The sequence below is a fragment of the Carcharodon carcharias genome, chromosome 3 (assembly GCF_017639515.1).
Source record: "Carcharodon carcharias isolate sCarCar2 chromosome 3, sCarCar2.pri, whole genome shotgun sequence".
Lineage (NCBI taxonomy): Eukaryota > Metazoa > Chordata > Chondrichthyes > Lamniformes > Lamnidae > Carcharodon > Carcharodon carcharias.
The window spans coordinates 120,009,524-120,017,539 of record NC_054469.1 but is presented as its reverse complement, the minus strand read 5'-3'; positions in this window follow the sequence as shown (position 1 = coordinate 120,017,539).

Sequence of the window (8,016 nt, the reverse complement as noted above, 5' to 3'; positions counted from 1 at the left end):
CAGTCGCCAGATCCAAGGAGGACCTGATGGGGTGTTCAGAAACAGAAGAGGCAGCTCCCTGAAGGCTGCCAGGACGTGTGGGGAAGGCTGAGGGAAGCAATCCAAGAAGTGTCCTGGTGTGCAGACATGGCCTCAGCACCTGGTGTTTGTGGAAGACAGGAGGGTAAATCAGGTGGGCACTCTGCCCCTGTTTCTCAGATAATTGCCTGGGAATGCTGGTTAAGGAGATCAGTGTCAGACGACATATCCTAATGCCCAGGGATGGCAAGAGAAGGCTGGATAGAGGTCGTCGCACAGGCCAGTGGGCATGACGTGGTGCACTGCACGTGGCTTCAGTGCTGCAAAAGGTTCAATGATCTGCTGCGGTCAGCAAGGGTAAGTGCAGAGATGGCATGGACCAGTGCGGAGAACTTTAGTTGGGTGCCCATTGTTTGGATCGTTCAGGGGTCTAAGAGTGTATATGCCAACTGGCACTTAAGCCTCCCCTGCCAAGGCTGGGATGTCAGCACAACTGGCCTCAGTGCATTGTAGGGTGAGATGTGCCACAGTGACACGGGCCCGCCTAATGCCCAGGTGGGAGGGCGGGGGGAAACCAGGGAAGGGCCTTCAGGGAGACAGAGCAATAATGAGGCTATTTTCCCTGTCAGGAGAAGAGCAGTCATAACGCTGCAGAACGCTGCATAACAGGTAGAGGAGTGCCAAATCTGTGCATCCTCACGAAGCACAAAAGCAATGCACTGGAGCTGGAATGCCACAGGCCAGCTCGCTCCTCGGGTCACAGTGAGGCAGGCATGTCGGATGAAGGTAAGAGTGCAGGTGACAGATGTGGGTGCGGTGGGTACTGGAAACATAATGGGCTCCTCTCATCAGAAACTGAACTGTTGTAGCCAGAGAGCCCACTGAAGCTCCAATGCAGATGGTACCATGCAGCAGGTCTCCACTGTCTCCTCAGCCTGCCTAGCATGCATAGTGACTTTGATGATTGAATGTACTGATCTTTTGCCTTCCTCCCGCAGATGCGCCATCCGCAGGAGCTCCCGGTGACCCTGAGCACCTCTCATTGATCTCCAAGGGCGACATCACACCTGAACCAGCATCGCACCATCTCTCTGAACTAGGCACCAGAGCAGATACTCACACATTGGTGGGCATTAGTTATTTGGCTTTGCGGTTAATGCACAGTGGTGAGGGCACATCACACTCACATGAGGAGCTGGCAGAGGCAGAGAGGTCCCAGGGAGCCAACAGTGAGAGCACGCTGGAGACCAGGACCATCCTGCATTTGAGGCAGATGAGGAACCTCTGGAGTCGTCCATCAGGAGGCAGATGCTGGATGTCCAGTGGGATGTGCAAAGAGAACTGGCGGAGATCCATGAGGGTCTGCATACCATGGTCTCTATCATGGAGGAGTACATGTGGAGCATAAGTTCTGCGTTGACCCTTAACATCGAGCATACAGCCTCCTCCATTGAGAGAGTGGTGACTCGCGTGGAGAGGCAGCTTCAGGAACAGACTCCTGGTGATGCACTCGGACCTGCAGGCCCTCACATAGGCAATGGCCTCAGGAGGTCACTGCCAGTATGAGAGATGGACGAGGCACCTAGTCTCCCTGCTGGGTCCCTGTCCATCAATGATGAGCAGGGAAATGCAAACACACCTCACGTTGGCAGGCAAGCTGCCTGTCATCTCTATGGGCTTCTCTCAGGGCACTCTGGACAAGGGCACCAGCTCCTCTACTCCTCTGCCAGTGGCCGTTGCACCTGATGATGCTGCGATGACTGAGGGGTGCCCAGCCATGAGGCTGGATGCACCCTCCCAGGCTGAGCCTGCTCAGGCTCCAGAGGCCAGAGGGCGACCGGCATGGTCATCAGGGCCACCAGGACAACACAGTCAGCGCAGGCTGCCTCCAACGCCACTGTCAACGAAGGGGAATAGGGGGACACCAAGACGCAGCGCCTGCAGACTTAAGTTGAAGGCACCTTGAGCACAGCCGGGAGGTGTCATGGGTGATATATTTTGCATTAATTATTTTGACTCTTGTGTTAAGGATGGACACTTTGTTCATGTGAAGTAACATAAACATTTATTTAACTTAAATGGGCTGAGTTGGCTGGATGGCATGAATAGGTGCCAGATGCAGCTCAGGCTTATAAAAGCAAAGTATTGTGTGGTGCTGGCGTACTGGGTTGGGTTCTCATTTACTAATTGTTAGCATAGGCGACGGTGCCATTGGCATGATGAGGCATGTATACCTTGGATGCCTAGCAGAAGATTCACTACATCAAAGTATCCCTGATGTCCCTGCCTCAGTGAGAGTTCCTGTCCTCTGCCTCGAGATACTCACCCTGCACCTCCCCAGGCTTCCTCTGCAGCCTGTGGATCTGCCTCAGTCTCCTCAGCCTCCATTGGTTCCCCCTTTGACAGAGCCAGGTTGTGCAGGGTGCAGCATATGACAACAATGAGTGAAACATGCTTTGGAGGACACTGCATTGCTCCCCCTGACTAGTCCAGGCATGTCAATTGCATCTTCAGCAGTCCTCTCTACCACCGCCCTTGTGGAGGCCTGACTCCTGCTGTATCTGTCCTCAGCTTCAGTTTTTGGGTAATGGAGTGAGGTCATCAGCCACTTCTTCAAAGGATAGCCCTTGTCACCCAGGAGCCATCCATTCACTCGTACAGGAGCCATGAACAACCTTGGTGAACAACCAGTGAATGCCACAAGATGTATCGTGTGAGCTCCCAGGCTAATGGGCACAAGCTTGGAGAGTCTGTGTCCTGTGGTCACAGATGATCTGAACAATCATTGAGTGGAACCCCTTCCTGTTTCTGGGAGTTCCAGGCTCACCTGCTGGTGCTTTAATGGCCATGTGAGTGTAATTTATTACACCCCGGACACGGTGGAACCCAACCATTGCAGTGAAGCCTCGTGCTCTCTCTGACTGGCTCATCTCGTCTGAATGTGCGGATGTGTCTAAAGATGTCATGAGCTTGACGCACAGATCCCCCCACTGAACCCTGAAACGAATGGGAGGCATAGAAGTTGAGGGCCACTCTGACCTTCCAAGCCACCTGCATGGGGTGTCCTTGCACGCAATTGGAGGCAATATCTGGACCTATTATGTGACATATTGCTGTCACTGTGTCCCTGGAGAGGCGGAGTCTCCTGCAGCACTGGACCTCGGACATCTGGAGATGGTTGGAACGCTGCCTGAACACTCTAGCCGCTGGGTAGTGGTGTCTTCGGCGGGCCCTCCTGCCTTGGTCTCCCTGCTGGCCCTGCACTAACTGAGCCTGTGCCTCTCCTCTTAAAGGTCTATCCCTGGGACGCTGCCCACACCCACCTGGTTTCCGCTCCCTCATGTCCCCCTCTTCCTCTTCAGAGGAGGTTCCACCAGCAGAATACACTATCCCCATTAGATGGAATGCAGAGGATAAGTGCCTTGAAGATGAAGGAGCACTCTGCTGCAATACTCAGGGGAACTTTCCAGAAAAGGTGAGGACCTGAGATGCTGAAAGGCAGGCTTGACAATCAAATGAGATGCCAAGAAACTCTAGGACAACTTTGTACTCTAGCAGCAAAGAACTGGCAATGACAGAGAAAGTGCTGCTGCTCTGGAAGCCTTTTATCCTGCCCATGGATGAGGAAATGACTAAAATGTGAATTCTGCCCACCCGTTTTGCCCGTGCGATGAGCTAAAAATCACATGGGCAATGTAAAATCATGGTGAATAAGCTTCTTAATGACCTTAATTGGCCCTTCAATTGTCGGCAGGTGCTGCTCTGGCTCCCGTGCGTGCCCACTGACCTCAATATTGCAAACGTGTGCGATGACATCAGGACACATGCCCGATGTGTTTTCATGCAATTTTCTGTGTATTCGGGTCAGGCGCATGCCCAACCTTGGAATTCAAGATTCAAGGCCCAGGATTCTCTTGGTGGACTGCTAGGAGGTTGGAAGGACCAGAGCCCTGCTGCTCACTTCCTTGACCATTTGCTTTGGAAAAGTTGCCCTCTTTCTCCTGTCCTTGGGAAAGCTCACCTCATTGCATTCCCTCAAATCACACATCAGGACCTTCAGGTAATTGTGAAATGTCCAGCGAGGAGCCTTCACAGTTCTCTTCTCTATTCTCGTGGCTGCTGCAGCCTCAAAATCCCATGTCCAGTTGATCCATTGTAATACATCTCCCTTTAATTAGAAATCTTTCCTTTGATAGATCCAGTGCATCATCCCACACACCCTTCCTGATTGTTTGGGGAACCTAGAGGTGACATGCTGATGCTCTGGCTCAGCTAAAGAGTCTCGGTAAAATTCCTTACTTAATCTCACAGGTTTTTGACCTGCTAATGTACCTGCTGCTTTGGCAGGCACTAGTTCCAGAAAATTCCATCACCAACCCTGTTTTTCCCTCCACAAATGCTGGTGGACCTGCAGAGTATTTGCTGCATTTTCTGGCTTTATTTATAGCCCAATTGTTTTTTTCCTCTGTGAGTTATTTGTTAGATCTCACCTAATACAGCATTGTGTCTTTTGTTAATAATGCCATTCTGTACAATCAGTGATTAAATTATTGTACTCTAAGGTGATATGGATAATGTTGGATGGAGGTGGACTAATTTAACAACTCTTAATAAAGATAGACCATGATCTTGGTCACTCACTGTAATTTTATAGCAGTTACAGAATCTCTGGTTACAAACGTTTGACTCATCTACAGTATTTATAATCACAGCTTACCTACGTTAAGACAGGGCCATGTTGGCAGAATTGAATAATGGACAAATAATGTGTTATCTTCATTACCAAAAATACTAAGTCGTTGGTTGAGAAATTAAATTGTGTTCAAAACAGGTGCACATATGAGCAGGGCATATACCAGCACCACTCACGCTATTCATTGCATGCGCCTCTATTTTTGGGTGCAGGAATTTGAGCTTCATTGAAGTCATTTAAGTGCAGCTAGCACTCTTAAAGAGAAGTATACTCTGGCTGCAGATAGCAGGGTGACTTCAAGGAAAGTTCACAAATGAAAACATGGCAATAAGAGGTCCAGAATGGGTGTGTAGTTTCTCTGATGCAATATTTGGGGTCCTGTTTCAGATGGTGAACAAAAGGATGGAAATAATATTCTCTCTGGGAGGGTTTGAGAGGTAGAAATTTGGGGCAAGGGACAGAAACTGTCACCAATGGAAAAATGCCGTTAAGGAGGTTTTTATTAGGAGCTTAGCTCGCAGAACATTGCTACAGAAAAAGTTCAATGATAACATTAGAATTATCAGGGTAAGAAAGCTACCCTCTTACACTCTACACCCATCTGCAGCCTCACTATTCCCATTAGTTCCTGACTTCATATCCCTTTGTTCTCTTACAATCACTGCACAACACAACACACACCGCCATTCCCTCCTGCTCACACCCTAATCTCAACACTATTGAAATCCACTTCATTAACAAGTCTAGACCATGACTCTACCCTTGATCCTTCCCATTAAGATGATGGAATGCATCTTCTATTTGGCATTTTGATAACCAAACTTATGCTGGGTCCCTGTAAGGCAGGAGCCCATCCCTCTACACCAACGGTCCTCATCAATGTCCCAGGAAACTCCAGCACAAAGCTGGGCAGCCGTTGTATCATGGACCCTATAGGTCTGCCAGAATGGCCAAGGAAACTTGTCTCTTTTTTAGAACAAATAGGTTTGACATCAATAATAAGATTTTTTGTATTTAAAACGCTGAGTCAGATGCTCTTTCAGCCATGAATTAAATTAAATTAAATTAAAGCCATGAACCTCAGTAGTGTGGTTTAGGGCATCATTGTGCAGCATTTTTGTTCTTTCTTTTTATTATTTTCCTTCGATGAAGTATCCAAGACTTTTAATGTAGTGACAAAATCCAATGCTAATTTAATTATGTGCAAGTTTAAGTCTTCATTTTGCACCTGCTTCTTCCTTGAGTATTGCTGAAAAAAATATTTTTTATTGAAGCTTGTAGGCCATACGTCCCAAAGACCAGTGGATTACATCAAATATCATATCTCTTCCGTTGTTCACAATGGGCAAAGTACAGACTGTATCCAATGAGCCCGTGCTTGCAAAACTCAAAACACCATGTCCAATACTAGATGTGATTCTGTGATTGGACAACATTTGCTAAATAATCCTTAATGTGCTAAGAATTACACTGACAACCAATTTAAGATTGTCAGTCTGGCTGACAGTTTGCTGCACTGGAAGCTACATATATTAATACACAGGGTCCTGTTCTTTGCAGAAGGAAAGAACATATACACACATTGCGCCTACTTCAGCTAAACAAAATAAGTGACAACCATTCATTGGTTCATTCCTCAGGGCAATGCCTAGATCAATCAGAGTCAAACTGCCTGGTTTAAATTTCAAACAATGCTTGACAGTTAACTGTAAGTCATGATCAACTAGTGGATTCTCCATGGCAATGCCTCTACAAGAATCACAGAATTTTAATGGCATAGAAGGCCTATCATGTCTGCACCGGCTCTCCAAATGAATATTATGACGTAGTGCCATTGCCCTGCCTTTTCCTCGTACCCCTGCACATTGTTTCTAGTCAAATAATCATCAAATGCCCTCTTGAATGCCTCCACCACACTTCCAGGCAGTGCATTCCAGACATGAACCATTCATTGTTGAAAAAGCTTTTTTTCTCACATCACATTTGCTTCTTTTGCAAACCACTTTAAATCTGTGCCATCTTGCTCTTGATCCTTTTACGCAGGAACACTTTCTCCCTATGTACTCTGTCCAGCCCCCTCATGATTTTGAACATCTCTATCAAATCTCCTCTTAGCCTTCTCTCCAAGGAGAACAGTCCCAACCTCTCCAATTTATCCTCAAAGCTGAAGTTTCTCATCCCTGGAACCATTCTTGTGGGCACTCTCTCCAATGTGTTCACATCCTTCCTATAATGTGGCGCCCAGAACTGTACACAATACTTCAGCTGAGGTTTAACGAGTCTCTTATATAAATTCAGCATAACCTCCTTGCTCTTTTACTCTTTGCCTCTATTAATAAAGCCCAGGATACTATATGCTTTATTTACTGCTTTCTCAACCTGTCCTGCCTCTTTCAATGATCTATGCGCATATATACCCAGGTCTTTCTGCTCCTGCACCCGCTTCAAAATTTCACCCCTTATTTTATATTGTCTGTCCATGTCCTTCCTACCAAAGTGCATCACCTCACACTTCTCCATATTGAACTTCATCTGCTACCTATTTGCCCACTTCACCAACTTGTCCATATCCATTTGAAGTTCTACACTGTCCTCCTCAGAGTTTACAATACTTCCAAGCTTTGTATCATCCATAAACCTTGAGAGTGTCCCCTGCATTCCAAGATCTAGATCATTAATATATTTCAGGAAAAGCAAGGGTCCCAATACCGACCCCTGGGGAATTCCAATACAAACCTTCCTCCAGCCCGAAAAATATCCTTTGACCATTACTTTCTGCTTCCTATATTTCAGCCAATTTTGTATCCATGTTGCTACTGTCCCTTTTATTCCATGAGCAATGGCTTTTCTCACAAGTCTAATGTGTGGCACTGTGTCAAATACCTTTTACCTTTTGAAAGTCCATGTACACCACATCAACAGCATCACCCTCATCAACCTTTTCTGTTATCTCTTCAAAAAACTTCAGTAAGTTAGTTAAACATGATTTCCTCTTTAGAAAACCATGCTGGCTGTTCCTTATCAACCCATATTTTTCCATGTGACTACTAATTCTATCCCAAAAAATTATTTCTAGAATCTTGCCCACCACTGAAGTTAAACTGACTGGTCTGTAATTGCTGGGCTTATCCTTACAACCTTTTTTGAACAAGGGCATAATGTTTGTAATTCTCCAGTCCTCTGGCACCTCCTGAGCCTAGGGAAGAATGAAAAATTATGGCCAGTACCAGAGTCCAATCAACACTCTCTTCCTATACAGTATAAATTTGTTGTTTCCCTTACATTGGTATTCTTGCAAATACATT